Source organism: Panthera onca, chromosome F2 (genome assembly GCF_046562875.1).
Source record: "Panthera onca isolate mPanOnc1 chromosome F2, mPanOnc1 haplotype 2, whole genome shotgun sequence".
Lineage (NCBI taxonomy): Eukaryota > Metazoa > Chordata > Mammalia > Carnivora > Felidae > Panthera > Panthera onca.
Window position 1 is genome coordinate 12,323,160 of NC_138356.1, and position 16,099 is coordinate 12,339,258.

Genomic DNA, 16,099 nt, shown 5'->3' on the forward strand with positions numbered 1-16,099 from the left:
TGAGCCGGGAAGGGGCAGAGAGAGAGGGAGACACAGAATGGGAAGCAGGCTCCAGGCTCCGAGCTGTCAGCACAGAGCCCGGCGCGGGGCTTGAACTCACGAACTGTGAGATCATGACCTGAGCCGAAGTCGGACGCTTAACCGGCTGAGCCACCCAGGCGCCCCAGGGCTCTAGTTTTAAATGTGAAGTGTTCCTGGGATGCCTGCGTGGCTCAGTCCCTTGGGCGTCCGACTTCGGCTCAGGTCACGATCTCACAGCTCATGAGTTCAAGCCCTGCATTGGGCTCTGTGCTGACAGCACGGAGTTCAGATTCTGTGTCTCCCTCTCTCTCTGCCCCTCTCTCAGAAGTAAACATTAAAACATGGGGAAAAAATAAATATGAGGTATTCCTAAAGTTTGGGTCATTTTCAGGTTTTCATTTTTTAAGTAGGTTCTGCAAGCCAACATGGAGCTTGAACTCATGACCCTGAGATCACGAGCAGTATGCTCAGGCTGCCTGGCTGGCCCAGTCGGTAGAGCAGGAGGTGACTCTTGATATCAGGGTTTTGAGTTTGATATACTTGAGTTTGAAATAATATCTTTCAAGAAAAAAAATGGTATGCTCTACAGACTAAGCCAACCAGGCACCCTCAGTTACTTCGGATGCATAAATTACCCCCCCCCCCCCATTCCTTCTCCCCCTGGCCTCATGAAGTATTACACGTTGATACATTATGGCTATGTTCCCAAACAGAGACAACTATTTGTCTAAACAGTAATGTAGCATTTGTTTGAGTTCTTGGAAGACTTTTCATTCATTTCAAGGGGCTGAGAAAACCTTTTTGTAGCAGGTTAAATTGTATTTGGTATTTTTCTCAACTGCCTTCTGCTGCTGGCACCTACTCCATACTTTTGTGTCCGCTTCCCAGGTCCCTGGTACCTTTCCATTACCTTCCAGCTGCAAGGGACATGGGCCTGCCCTGTCCCCCAAGGCTCAGACTCCAAAATCACCATTGTCTCTGACCACGAAATCAAAACTACCAACCGTTTGGACTGTAAACTTCAAGAAGGCAGGCATTTTGGCTTTGTTCACTACTGCATCTCCATTGTCTAGAACAATGCCTGGAACCTCTTAGGCACTCCATGTTGAATGAATAAATGTATCTCTAAATTTGTTCGTTTCAACTAGGTGTTGGGAAGAAAATGACCCATGGAACAAATTTACAATCATCTGTGAGTGACCAGGAGTCCCTTATCTCTCCCTAAGGTATTCGCATACTTAAAGGGAAAGCTTGTGAATTCAAATTATTCTCATTGGGAAAACTTCAATAGTGAAGCAAATGGAGAGAAAACAACCCAGGCTAATGAGGTTGGGTGAAAGTGAAGACCTCAGTAGGCCAGAGCTGGCTAGAGTTTGCCCCTGAGGCTTTCTGCTTTTCCAGGCCCCTCAAGCTCTGCCCGCCCCCCCCCCTCTTCCCTGTAACTCCTAAAAGCTTGGAGTCTTCTCCATCATAGCTGTCAGAACGGTGGTTGGGACCAGGAGGGAGAAAAAGTCAGGGAGGGGCAGTACGACTGTGTTGTTTCTACTTTGCGTGGGCTGTACTATTTTACCATTTCTCATGTTTCAAGAAAAGTGTCCTACCTGTCTAGTTAAATATACAAGGGCACAAGCGGACCTCCTCATAGTCACTTAATACTATTTGCTGATTAAAGGTTAACTAATATACTTTCACTATATCCAGATGCCCCCCCCCCCCCCATAATTACCCTTGAAACATATGCACATCTGACAATGGGCTGGGGTATACTGTAAAGGATAGGAAATAGTTCTTTTTATGTCACTTTTATGTCCTCTGATACAGCAAGGTACTGGTGATTTCTTTGTAGACATTGTATCCTGTATTTAACCTTTCTCTTCACACACATCCACCAAAAGCAGCCCCCATATGCTTTGAGAGATATTAACTTAATGAAAATGTAAACCTAATCTCAGAATTCTGATTCTTGGTTTACGATATGGGGCTATAAAACAGGTAGAAGTCGATTTTAGTGTTTTCCAATTTTTTCATGTCGGAATTTTCTGTAGTGTCAATCTTTTTTGCTGCTGTTTATCTGTAAATCCCTTGAAACATTTAGCTCTGTTAAAACACCACTCAAATAATTGACAAAGCCAAAACCAATGCATTTCAATAAATGACAGTATAATGTAACAAATCTTTAGGCAATAATTACTAATATTAGAAAAATGTTTTAGGGGGTAATTCTAGTATAATCAAATTTAGTTATTGAAGACTTCTAGTTGTTACGTAGCAAAATGGTTTTGATTAATCTTTTGTTCAGCTGGAAATATTGTGATTAGTCTTGGCACTACAGGTGGTGAATGAGGAGAAAGTATATTTTGCATAGTTTTGCAATTTTCGCAGTTTATTCTGGAGTCCAATAATAGCATGCTGCTGTACTCTGTATTTATTTTAGGAGTATCTTTGGTTGATATAAGTTCCTTCCTTGGTTAAAAAATAAATGTAATCTTTAACCTAATACAGTCATCTTAAAGTGTACAACTGTAGAGAGTTTAAAAGAATTGTAATTGCTCAGTAATCTGCACACAGAAAGTGTTTGGTAAACGTTTGTCGATTTATCTCCCAAAAGGAAAATTAGTAAAAGCAAATTTTCTCCAGGTTCACACTATTCATTTCGTACCGGGAGGAGAAAAGAATAGGTGTGGACATTCAAGGTTAGGAGATCATATAATAGTGCCATTTTTTTTTTTTTTTTTTTTTTTTTTTGGCCAAAGAATGATTGAAACACTCTAGCCCTGACACGTTTAATAATGGGCACACAACCTATTTCTTTGTTTCATAACCATTGCGCTCTCTCCCCCCTTTTTGGCATGCTAACAAATTCAACAAAATCAACGCCATCTAGTTAAACTTTTTGATTTAGCAGTGGATCCGGCTGTCCTGTCAACGAGGACGTAGGAAGAGCAATGTGGAGAGGCAGGAGACATCTAGACGAAATGCTAAGTGTCCATTCTAAATAACTGCATGTGGGAAAATAATTTCAAGTTGAAGGATAATTACAGAAGAGACGTCCAAACCCCTCGAGCCGCCGCCGTCCGCGTAGCGTTGGAAACCCCTCGCTGTGGCCAGGAGGACCGCTGCTGGCTCCCGGCCGCCGCTTCCTGCCCCGGGGCGGCGCACCCTGACTCCGGGAAGGTGCCGCGCGGGGAAACGTGGCACCCTCTCCAGCCCGCGCCCGGGGCGCTGCCGCGCGGCGGCCAAGCGCTCGGAGCAGCCCGGCCGGAGAGGCTGCGCGGCGGTCGCGCACCGGCCGGCGGGGAGAACCGCCCGCAGCGCCGGCGCCCGCCCGGGGACGGGAAGTGGCGCCCGGCCCGCCCTCCGCAGCCCGCGGCCCCGCAGCCCCGCGCCGCCCCCTTTCTCTCGGCCTCTCCCTCGGCCTCCGCCACCCCGGCCGAATTCTTGCATAAATTATGCCAGGCGCGCCTGACGTCAGGTGGCGGCGCGCGGGCGCGGCGCTGAGGGAGCCGGCGGCGGGCGCGCGCGGCCCCGCGGCCTCGGGCGCGCGCGGCGTGCCGGGCGCGCGCAGGCGCTGGCGTGCTGGGGCCGCGGCGGCGGCGGCGGCGGCGGCGGCGGCGGCGGCGGCGGCAGCGGCGGCGGCGGCGGCGGCGGCGGCGCGGGGGTTGAGCCGTGGTAGTGCGGACGCGCTCGTGCTCGGGAACTATCGGATTAAACTTGAATCGAGTGAAATTACACAAAGGAGCGCCGCTGAAGAGGCGGCCCGGGGACCCGGAGACCCTGAAACTCGCCAGAGCCCCGTTCGCCCCTGGCCAACTCCGCGCCCGTGGATTAGCCCCCTGGCCGCGGCCGCCGAGCCAACTCCGGAGCCCGCTCTGCGTTTTGTTTTCCCCTCGGCACAGGGCAGCGGAGGAGCCCTACCGACCGACCCGGTGAGCGCGAGAGTTCGCCGGGCGCCTCCGGGAGGGGCGGCGGCGGCAGGAAATCGCTCCGGGCCGGGGCCGGGGCCGCGCGAGGAGTTGGGAGCGAGGAGTTGGGCGTGTGCGGGGCGAGGGGCGAGGGCGGGCGGGGGCCGGGGCCGGCGCTGGAGCGCAGCGCCGCCCGAGCCGTGTCGCCGGCGTCGCCGCCCGCGGGGCCCGAACCCGCGCCCCGAGCGCCGCCCGGCGCCCCAACTTTTGCCTGCGTCCGCGGGGCCGGCGGCGGCGGGGGCGCGCGGTCCGGCCGAGGGTCACTTCCTCGCATGTAAATGGCTTTTTGTTGTGCTGCCGGCGTGGGGGGGGGACGGGGGACAGGAGGGAGCGTGTCTGCGCGCGGGGGAGCGCGAGCGCGTTTCCTCCCGCCGGCGCCGAGCACGAGTTGCCGGCTCCATTCGAAAGAAAAAGGAAGGAGGAAAAGTTGGGCTCCAACTCAAGTGCGAGTGGGCGATGGGCGCGCGGGCGCGGGGCGGCTGAGCGGCGGCGGCGGCTCGGGGACGGCGGCGACCCCCGCCTCCCGCCCCCGCCCCCCGCTCCGGACCGACCACGCCGCGCTCGCCGGGAGCGGCGGCCGCACCGGCGCGAACAAAGTGCGTCCCTCCTGGCGCGGCGGCGCCGGCCCGCGCGGGGACGGCCACCGGGCGAGGTGGGTCGGCGGCGGGGAAAGTGCGCGGGGCGCCGCGTGGGGCGGGGGCGGCGCGAACACGCGGCGCTGGGGGCGTCGGGACCCCAGCCGGTGCCGGCCGCGGGTGCGGAGTTGCGAGCCCGGAGCTGGGGGCTCCCGGGGCTCCCCGGCGGCTCCCAAGTGCTCGAGGAGGAGAAGAAAGGGAGCGGGGCCGGGGCGAGCGCGGGGAGGCGCGGCGAGGAGGGGACCCCACCTTGCCGAGCTGGCCGGGCCGGCGGCGGCGACTGCATAATAGCGACTTTAACCCCCCTAGGGCAACTCGGCTTCCCCACCCCCCGACCCCGCCGGGGGTCAGCGCCGTGGGGGGGGGGGGGTTCACCAGGTGGCCCCCGCGGTGGCCCGGGTGCGCTCTGCCCCCGCAGAAATCTGCGGTTCGGAGCGTGAACGGCCGAGGTGGCTGGAGGCCAAGCGGTCAGCGGGGAGAGGAAGGAGGGCGGCGGGGGACGCGTTGTTTGTTTGGTTCGCACCGGGGACTGGGCTCACCGGGGGTGCAGGGGCGCGGGCACCCGGTGGGCTGCGGTGCAGGGCAGCCGCGTCCGCGCGAGCGCCGCTCGGGGGTGGGGGGGTGGGGTGGGGAGGGCGGCGGATCCCGGGAGGGGGGGTGGGGGGGGGTCGGGAGGCTCCGGGGAAGGAGCCGCCGGCCCCGAGCAGCCATCATTACCGAGCCGCCTTTCTCCGGATGGCTCTGCCTCGAGGAGCCCCGCGCCGTGGGAGCGCACCCCAAACTCCCGGCCGGCCGCCCGCTTTGTGAGCGCCCCCGTAGAGCGGGCGGCGCGGGGAGTGCTCCTGCTATGGGTCGGACGGTTTTCCCGGAGGTCACTTTTAGAGACTGTTCACGCCTCGATTTTAAACTAGTTTTTTTTTCCCCCTCTTCTGAACAGACAATGGACAAAAGAAAAGTAGCAACCCACATGGAGAGTTTCCTTTTGAATTGCTAGAATTAGATACACTATCCAGCTCTCCACTCGCTAAGTATACTTTTTAGTTTCCCATTGTATATTATCTAGCAATCGATTTAAATAACTTATCTTGAAATCGGCCCATCCTCTGGGCCTGATTTCTGGGGTACGTTAAATATTTTAATTTATTTTTAAAGGATTTGTGTGAAGGCCCAGATTTTTATTTTCTAAAAATATTAATTTAAGCCGTCTTTGCAGTGGGCAATACCTTTCAAAGAGGTGGAGTGTGTTTCCCCCCAATTCTCTCCCAATAAGGAGAGGGGGGAGTTCTCACTATCCGTAATAATCAGATAGGAAAAAAAAAATAGTTCTCTTTATTTCCTTACAGATCCATTCTAACGATGACAAACAAATCTTAGCGAGTACGACCTTAGCAGCATGGGAACCTGATTTATCCCAGTTATAATTCTATTTAGATTGTAGTAATGTGTGAGTACTAGGTAATTCTTATTTCAGAAATAACTTGAGCAGTGATTTTATGAAGTTGAATCCGTCTCCCAGCCCCCAGAGTACATCTGTCGCGGAGTGTTTTTGTCTTGCTGTTGCACAACAGAAGCCCTCCAGTCTTTACCCTAAAATGGCAGCTTTCATTTGACTGGGGCCCATTCATTGACAATGATAATAAAGAGGCTGAAAACTAGATGCTTGGGGCACGGAGCAGTACTCGTTTTGCCTTTCTAGGTAATAATAAGTAGGAGACATTTTATGTCTTTCAGATTTGCTCACGAAAAGTTTATTTTCCCTGGAAAATCTGTACTGTAGAAAAAAGTTACAAAGTAAACAGAATTTGGAAATGGATAAGGACTTGGCGATAGATTTTAGGAACTAAATTTTCTTATTTTGCCAAATAGTGGGAATATGGCATTCTCCCATTTTTAGTGTCCTGATGAGGGAATAGTGGATTCTTGTGAGGCTTGTAACAGGTGAATTTCCTCATGGTGACACTTAAGAATTATTTTCCAGCACTGTGTATTTTATCATTTATATTCTCTTGATATATTCTATTTTTTTTTTTTTTCCTCCCTCTGTGCAAGCCAGTAAATTGAAGCCTGAGGAATTTTTTTTTTCTGGGGTTTTCAAGATTCAAATGAATTTTTAGGTAAGAAAGGAATAACAGTATAGACTGGTGTGTGAATTCCAGACTCTAGTTACGTTGGTTTAATCAACAGGAGTATTTCTAATTTAACTTAAAAAAATGGCTTCTTTTTCTTGACATGGAAGTCAGGGTAGAGAAATGATACAGGTTGTGCACACATGATGGTGATGGTTTAAAAACTCAAACATTATTTTTCTCTTTTGAGGACAAAATAATGATGTCTTTTCCCCAAGTTTAAATATAGAAGTCAAGTTCAAAATAACACACCCAGTAACTTAGTTTTAGAATAGAACTTTTGTAGATTCACCTGTACTTGGTTTAGTTTTCAATCAGTTCAACTTACGGGACTATTTCCAAAACTTTTTTCATGAGAGTCTTTTATTGAGTTAAAACGAATAGCACAAGGGGTGCCTTTATGATAACGTATCAAAGAGATATTACAACTTTTTTTCTCATACAAACACAGTCCATAATGTGATATTTATAGGAATAGTATGGTTTTTAAGCAGTGAGGTCAATTTGGCAAAAAGAGTACTTTCATCTATGAGAGAACACGGTCCGAGTGCTTCAGTGTAGGAGCTCTGTGTGACCCACGGAGTAATCTAAGTGCGAAGCGTAGAGTAGTCGTTTCAGACCTAGGCTTACAACATTTTCTTCCCTGTGCTGGAGAAAGTTTGCTTGCTATAAAGTCACCATCCGTTATTTACCGTTGATTCAGTGATCATTGGTAGACCTTTCAGAGTGTAAACACCACATGAGAGGCGATGCTTCCCCTCAGAGAGTTTCCCCTCCAGTAGGAGAGACTTCTTTAGGTAACCAAACACTCACGTTTAACTTTTAAGATTAACTTTGGAGGGAGCCATTATCTTTCATCATTTATTGTCCATATTTGGCCTTTCGGATTTGATAGCAGATGCCGTGGCCATCTTATCTATAAATAAGGCATTGCAAGAATGAAAATGCTTAGTCAGGGCTGAGCAAAATGTGTGACTACCAACAATGGCCCTTAAAACTTCAGCTTTGTAACAAGGTGATTCCCTTTCAGTATTCAGCCGCTTTCTGGATGTAAACAAACAAGCACTTAAATAGATCTAGGTCACGGAAGCTCACCAGATTCACTAGAAAAAGACGGGGAAGGGACATTTGGGGTGATGTGGAGACGTGTCAGGAACACGTGGGCCCTGGGTGACTCTTCATTGTCTTGTCCATTCGTACGGACACGTTTGTGTATCTTTCTGAAGAGCTATGTTTCCATGTCACTAGCAGCTCAGAATTTAGTAGTACTGTGTATCTTATCAGTACTTCCTATAAAGCCATATAGCTTTATTAGTTTGGGAGATAAAATTTTCCTTTTGTTTTTCTAGAAAACTTCGTCATTTTGTATTACTTCTAAAAGAAACCCTTTGATACTCAAGGATGATGGATGATGTTGGAGTATAAAAGAAGTTGGGAGTAACGATCGCTTAATTGTTCTATAAAAATATGAAGATGTGATGTTGTATTTCAGTTTGGGTATCATTCAGGTCGGGTTGCAATTACGGCAGAATTCCACAGCTGATCACGGAGGTAGTTAGGAGCTGGGAAGGTAATTAAAAATGCTACTACTGCTCTTTAATATTTTACTTTCATCAATATATTAAAATTCTTAAATGAAACCACACCTGCGTGATAAAGATAACAAAGAGAAGTAGGAAAGCGTCATGATTTTGTCAAATGGAAATTCATCTTACAATCCTTAGTGGAACTTCGGATGTGTGAAGTGTATGGACCTTGGAGAGCTGGTCCAGCTTTCTCATTTGACAGATTAAGAAGCTGAGGCCCAGAGAGATTAATTAAATGAGCTGCATCTGGCTGGTCACCTACTTACTGCAGAGCCGTGTTGGTCATTGTCGTCTTCTTGGTGCCTAGCTTGGTGCTGGCATAGGGGAGGCACCGGGTTTGTCTTTGTTGGATGACGGAGCTGGCTCTGGAGGAGGCGCGCTCTCCCTCTTACGTTCTGAGCAAAAAGTACCTTTGGCTTAAGGATACAACGTAGGTCTTAAAGGCGTTCTTACGCCAATAATAATTTATCTGTCTCTACCGTGTAGTAGTTTGGAGGTTTTTTTGCTTTGGAAAACTATGACTATCCATGTAGAAAAATGTAGAGATGATTATTCCAAGATTTGATTACTGTTTTCATTTTAGAAGCTTGTGTTCATTCCCATAACTGGATTCCTGTACCTTTTAACTAACGTTAGGTGACTGCGAGGATGATTGTTTTCTCAGCGAAGCATTTCTAGAGGGTTCTGTTAAAAAAATAATGTGGACCGGGAATGCAGAAGCATAACCTGGCCGTAAAAGGCTGAGTGCTCCGTGGGCTTGTGTGCTTATGCCAGTGTGGAATCGGTGACACTTTCCTTGGTGGCCCTTTTAGCCACTGAGTGGCTGTAGTTTTCCTTGTTTGTCCGTTTTCTTGTTCATCAGTTCGAGTATTTCTTGGGTCCCTGCCACCTGCAAGGGGCTGTGCTGGGAACACAGTGCTGCCAGGAGAAGACATGGTGGACCCAGAGAAAACAGAACTAAAGCAGCTGCACTGTCCGAGGTGCTATGCAGTGGGTATCGGGAGGAATGAGAGGGACTCGGGGACTCATCTAGCTGTGTGGGGCGTCACTCCTTAGGAAGTGGCTTTAGCGCTGCCATCTGAATGATGGTAGAAGAGGGTGGCGTTAGCTAACCTAGGCGCAGGTAGCGTGTTTGAGGTGCACAGAGAGCAGCTAGATGAGACTAGAGAGGCAGGCAGAGGTCAGCTTGGCTGGGGCTTAAAGGATACGGAATTTGGGATTAAAAAAAAAAAATTAAACAGCCACTGGTGAGTGTTAAGCAGTATTTAACATGAGCAGACTCAGGTTTTGTGGAAGACTGAATTGGCGATGGGGCAGAGGAGGGAGAATAGGTTAGGGACAGCATCCAACCTGCTGACGTTATGGTCCATGTGATGGGGAAATAATAATGGTTTGGACAAATCGGTGGCCATGGGGATGGAGAAAAACGGACTGGTCTGAGAAACGCTTAGGATGTTCGATGAACAGGACTTGAGCATAGGTTGGCTCTTAGGGAGAAGGTGTCAGGGAATGTACGTTTCTAGCATATACCCTGCTTGGCTAGCTGACTGGCTGGTGATGCTGTTTCCTGAGGCAGGGAGCACCTGCCGGGGACCAGACTTGAGGAGGGTGTTTATCAGTTCTGATAGCATATGACTGAGGTGGCAGATAGTGGACCGTGATGCCGTTGCTGAGTCTTGCTTCCATTGCCGGTAGCATTCCAGAACTTTCCCAAAATAATCTGCCAGCTTTCTCAAAAGATGGTGTCTGGTGAGCCCATCAAGGAGTGCTGGTGAGGGTCAATGAACGGGGGGGTGGGGGTGGGGTGGGGTGGGCAGAAACCTTTGTTCTTCGCATTTTGTTATATGGCACTTGGTTCACTACTTGCCTAATACGTAGCACTTTGTGTGAATTTGCTTACCATAGACGGAGAATAGAATCCTATGGTAAGCAGGCTCTGCCACATCTTGTTCTTCCGTATCTCCACATTGTGCCAGTGGATGTCTGTTGCTAGTCGTGTCCTGACACAAGGTCCTTGGGCGCTCAGCTGATAGCTGGTGGGTCCCCCCTGTGCTCAGGCATATTTTAGGGGCGGTCGCAGTCATACACGGGTGTGGTAGAAATGAATACAGTACTTAAATGATTGTGGACAAAACACCATCCGAGGTAGATTACTTACCTGGTTTTTAGTGGAGTATGTGTAAACTTTGATATGCAAATTATCTTAAAAGCCACTTTGTTCGATCGTTATAAAAAGTGGATTGTACAGCATGGTTGGTAGCAAATGAGAGATGCTAACTGCTAAATCCAGAGAAGCTTCTGATGAGATAAACTATGACAGTCCTGAACATTTATCTTGAAACAGCATTTTAGGGAAATGTTTGTGTTTTTGTATTTGTTGGTTTACATAGGCGATGCTGTTACCCATGTATTTTTGTTAGAAATCAGACTTAAAGATATCTTTTCTGGGACGCGTTGCCTTTGGGGAGGGGTCTGTTTCAAAGGTACTTTAATTACATTGCCCCTTGTAGGCTTTTCTGATGGCCACAGTGATGTGGTCATGTCTGCCAGAGTCCTTCCCGTCTCCTTCAGGGTAGGCAAGATTGTGTGGCTTTGCAGGCTAATTTAGGGACTTACATTGGTCGTAGGGACATGCTTCATCTGAGAATTTTACCGCTAGCCGTTGTGAGCGATTATTTGCAAAATGTAAAATTCAGGAGTAGGATGTTCCCATTTGGTGGAATAGTAGAGAAGCTTGGCGTGTTGACTCTACCTTCTGACGGACTGTGGTCACCTACTCTTTGACTTATAACACTGTTTCTTCAACTTGGTTGTTTTAAAATATATTTTCTTCTTTGGTCTCATCAACAGTGTATTCTTCTAGTTTAAGAAATCGTTGGCTTCGCAGACACTCAGTGGAAAGCTGCATGCTGGTTCCTGTGATGTGGGTGTTAGTGGAAGAATAAAGAGGATGTTTATTTGCCCTCCCCTCTCCCAGCCCCACTCTGCAGCGGCCAATGAGATAGCAGATTTGACTTTTCCACCAAGTATCTCATGTATTGGGGGCGGGGGAGGGCAGGCAAAGAGCCACTGTCAGCACGGGGACATCGAGACCTGGATTGCCACATTGAGACTTTGTGTGGGGAAAGGCAGGGCATCAGACACCTGTGTTACTTTTGCTGCGTCGCGTACTCTCCCTGGTATCCTGGTATCCTTCACTTAAGAGATTTTTACCCAGTAGTTGCAGTAGGTATGATAAAGGATACATGATACCTCAGCGATTAATTTTTTCCCCTAGTTCTGTGGCAAGTTGGGGGACTACTTCCATTGTTTTTTTAAGAGTCCGCTTTGTTCTCTTGATATTCTTCTGTAAGATACCCGTAACAGAATCCATTCTGTTGATGTTTAAAACAGAATTAGCAAATGTCTATAATTTTAACACATCTAAAAACTATTATGTTTAATGTGATACTAAGGCAAATAGTGAGACGTCCCTTGTAGAATTATAAGCTTTAGTTTCCAGGGCAGTTCCTGCCTTTGCACTAAGTGAATAATAAAATCGATTTGGGCCCAGGTTACCATCAAAAATATGCCTTGATTGGTGATGTATTTTAAAGTGTACAGGTCTAGAAATCACTTTATTTATGGATGGGACTAACATATTGAAACTGTTAGCCTACATCCTCAAGGTGAACTTTTTTTTGAAACCTCTCTATTGCAGTATTTTATATTCTTGTATACTTGACCTTGTTTGTGCTTGGGATTTTGCTTTGGCCAATTGCAGGTGTATTGATTTTGTCAGAACAATCATGCAGACTCATCTTGAGAAGTTATACATCTTGATTAAATTAAAAAACTTTATTTTTTCTATTAGGCGTGTATTGGGGCAATCAGCCAAAGTGGTGTAGAAATCACGAAACAGCATTAAAAATACCAGTCATAGCATAACCACTAACCACCAGTTATTAATTGAGCATTTCCAATCAAGTAGGCATGATGCAGAGTGTTTTAATGGGTTGTTTCATTTACCTATCAGAACCTAGGAAATGAGTAGAATTATTATCTCCATTTTGTGGATGTGGGGACCTGGGTTGAGAGGTAAATCGTCCAGGGCCTTACAACTCTAGCAAGTGATGGAGGAGGGATTTGAATCCAGATTGGCCAGTATCCAGAATCTGCATGTGTAGCCATCTTGCTCTGTTGTGTCCCCAACCAGCTCTGAGACCATCAGTTCTGTCTTTTTTAGGCAAACTACCAGCAGCGCCCTGTACTCCTATGTCCTACTCTATTGCTATAGCCAATCAGTCCAGGTTATTTCTGTCCTCGCTTCCTCTTTTTGTGCCTCCTGTATTTGTGGGGTCACATGTCTAATGACTAGGTCCCAAGCCTTTTGCTCTTTCTGCCCTTCCTCTCCCATGGAGGCGAGAGCAATTGTTTTTATGGACGTTTTTATTCTGTGGTGGCCGAGAACTTGAGTTCTGACATCAGATAGATCAAGGAGTGAATCATAAAAATGGAAATAATAAGACTACCAGCTCCAGGGTTATGGTGGAAGATTAAGTGAGATACTTTACCCAAAGCACTTGGTATAGTATGTGGCATAGTATGTACTGAATAGTTTTTATTATTATTAGCTAACTCTTTATCATTGAGCTTATTAAACCATGTGTCTTGATTTAAAAAAAAAATTTAATGTTTTATTTACTTTTAAGACACAGAGAGACAGAGCATGAGTGGGGATGGGGCAGAGAGAGAGGGGGACACAGAATCCGAAGCAGGCTCCAGGCTCTGAGCTGTCAGCACAGAGCCCCACATGGGGCTCGAACTCACGAACTGTGAGATCATGACCTGAGCCGAAGTCGGACGCTCAACTGACTGAGCCAGGCACCCCTTGATTTTTTTTTTTTTATTTAAACAGCCCCCGGAACCCCAAATCATGACTAGAAAGGAATGAGTGGGCTGCATTAGCGACTGGCTGTGCCATTTTCACTTTTCCTCAGGAGGAGACATAAAATTATATGTGCCCTTCTCCTGGTGTATAACTAGATGTTATTTAGCTAACTTCTTGTTGGTTACTCAGAGGCAGTTGAGATATTCCAGGTATAAAAATGACAAATTTGAGGGAGTAGCGCTTCCTCTCGAGCTATATATAAGATACCCACCAACGACCTGAATGGTGGCTGTCTTGCTAGCCAACCAGTCATTCCTTCTTTTCCCCAAACGTGCACTTCTCCAAAAATGCTGGATGGTGTTATCCTAGACAGGCAATGGTGTGGGCATATTTGATCAGTTCCGGAACATTAGAACCTCACAATTCAGACTGGAGAGCTATAGCGTGTTCTCGCAATCTGTAGCTTTTGGTCTTCAAGTTGCTGAACGTTGGATTCAGTCCTGTCCTCTCCAAACTATTTTTAGTGCTTAAGGAAGACACGAGATGGGATCTGAAGTGGAAGTAGATTTGGGGCCAGGGTCTGGGGTGTGAGTAGCACCTGGAAAGTGAGAACGTTCCCTTACTCTGGGAGGGGAAGGCTCTGGGGTAGTTCCCTTCGAATCCCCCTGCTGTTGAGACTGGCACGACAGTGGAAGAGATGGAGTGTAGACAGCTTTCGTTTTATTTTATTCCATTGTATTTTCACTCAAAAGCGACTTTAAGAGCAAAATAGAACGGTTGGGCAAAATGCAAACAGCTGATAAATATGGATACATGGGAGTTCCCTGTACTGTCCGTGCATCTTTACTGCAAGTTAAAGCAATTGTGTCAAAACTAAAGTTTCTTAAATAACGGTGACTGACCCTAAGGGCTTGATCTCAGTAGCTAACACTTACGGAGCATGGACTTTTTGTGAGTTCCCATTTTGCTCAACTCCTTATTTACGTGAGCTGGTTTCCCTGAATCCTGGAGTAGGAGGAATCAAAATGCTGAGGTAGGAACAATAATTGCCATTTTATAGGCGAGGAAATGGAGTTTTAGAGATCGTAGAGTAAATTTGCCCCCAATCACAGCTAGACTTCAGACTCCAATCAGGGCAGGCTCATTTAATAGCCTGGCATTAACCTCTCTGCGAAAGTTGCTTTGGTCCCATCAAGATGATGTAGGCCTTAGAAGGGTAGGAAGAGCTTATCAAGATCTTACAGACCTGTATTTTGGAGGGTTGCCTCCTGGAGAGAAATTGAGAGGCAGAAAGGTGTCTATTAACGAATTATAGCTCTGAAGCTTCTTTTCCTCAGATGTTGTACCTTCTTAATTGCGAATGGTTTCAACCTAAAAGATGCGTGCTCACTGTGAGACTTACTGGCGTTCCGCTCCCGTGTTCCTTTGTCAGTCCAAGAAGAGCCGGCATCCGAGTGTTCAGTTTGCTACAGAATTGACTTCCTCAACGTCTCTTGCCAGCGTTTATCCAAGTTGTAATACATTTACCATCCTTTTCTCCTTACATAGGACTTGAGTTGCCCAGGAAAGAACCTGGGATGCTACTGAGGCTCCCAGTCACTTGTTCTTTGTAGGTATGTGAACTTGGGTGAATGTGCTTCCTCCTTGTGAAGTGTTTCCGCTAACACACGGGAGAGCATGCCGTCTTCTGCAGCCACACGTTGCATGGCTTAAATAGGTATAAAATTCAAACGTATAAATCAGTAGACTTGTATGTCATGGAGTGGATGTGTGTTCTTTTTCTACTAGGGTGGTAAAAAAATAAATAAATAAAGTCCCAAATCCTAATACCGCTTTTCCCTGTAGAAATATTCTATGGCGATGTTTCCAGATTTTCTTGATATTTATAGGGTACCCCCCACCCCCGCCCAAACCGTTGACTAGCTTGAATACAGTGAGCTTCTAGTTAAAACTTAAGCTTTGCTATTTTTGTGTGTGTGTGTGTGTGTGTGTGTGTGTTTGCAATTCAAGTTTTAATTTTTGTCTTGATTGTGTTAAGCTTCAGAGCTAGGTTTTCCATTTTCCCCTCTCGTTAAAAAACAAAAATAAACATCTGGGCTGGTGTTTTCAGGAACTTTGTGGCTGGTATGGGCTGCTGAGAGTCATTCCCTTTGGCTGCTGGGGTCCGGCAGGATAAGGAAGGCGCTGTCTTCTGTGCTTTCAAATACATGTGAGAGAACACAGTACCGTAACGCAGTAGGGTCCTTTCCCCACACGGCTGAGCTCACCAGTGGTGACGCTGCTGTAACTGAGTTGCTGGCTGGCGAGCAGTGCCACTGTGCTGCAGCTGGAAAGTGTGTCGTAGCATCGTTTGACTGTCTCGGTGTGGTGAGCGAAAGGCAGTGAGCTGTCCAAGGAGCTGCCCGGAAACCCAGGCTTTTGCGAGCAGAATGGTTGATGTTGAGGAACGACTGTCATTCTCTGCCACTCAGGCTTTTTAGAACTTTGGGAAATGGCTCATATCATTGGTACTTTCCTTTATGGGTCACTGCCACAGTAATAATGACAATAATAATAATAATATAATAATAATAACATAACAATAATAATAGTAACAACAACAACATCTTCCTTTGGCAAAGCTGGAAAATGACTCTTTATTACCTTTACCTTCTCTAAAAATGGCTGCTTGGGCCAGCTTTTGGATCTAGTAAGAGATTTGACTTTTTCACCTACTAACACCAGGCTAGAGGTAAGGAAATGGGGCTTTTGATTCAAAGCACTACGGCATTAATACGTATCCCTGTGAAATTTACTTGTGTGTTTCTTACTCTTCCAGTATTCTACTTTGTAAAAGGAACCCCACCTTTCCCTTTTGTCATGTTTTGAGACAGTTGCATAGAAAATGCGCATCCATCAT

At 47.3% G+C, this 16,099-nt stretch overlaps 1 protein-coding gene across 4 annotated transcripts in view; it reads left to right on the forward strand.

The window, feature by feature from the left end:
• The first annotated feature begins 3,601 nt into the window (after window positions 1-3,601).
• CHD7 (chromodomain helicase DNA binding protein 7) overlaps window positions 3,602-16,099 on the forward strand; it is a 190,814-nt gene continuing 178,316 nt past the window's right edge. For 3 of the 4 annotated variants that reach the window (XM_078441927.2, XM_078441930.2, XM_078441929.2), the window contains exon 1: window positions 3,602-3,947. The gene's annotated coding sequence lies outside the window, so the exon portion shown is untranslated. Of the gene's footprint in view, window positions 3,948-4,351; window positions 4,636-16,099 lie in introns of those variants that run through there. The other variant, XM_078441928.2, reaches the window with a different exon arrangement.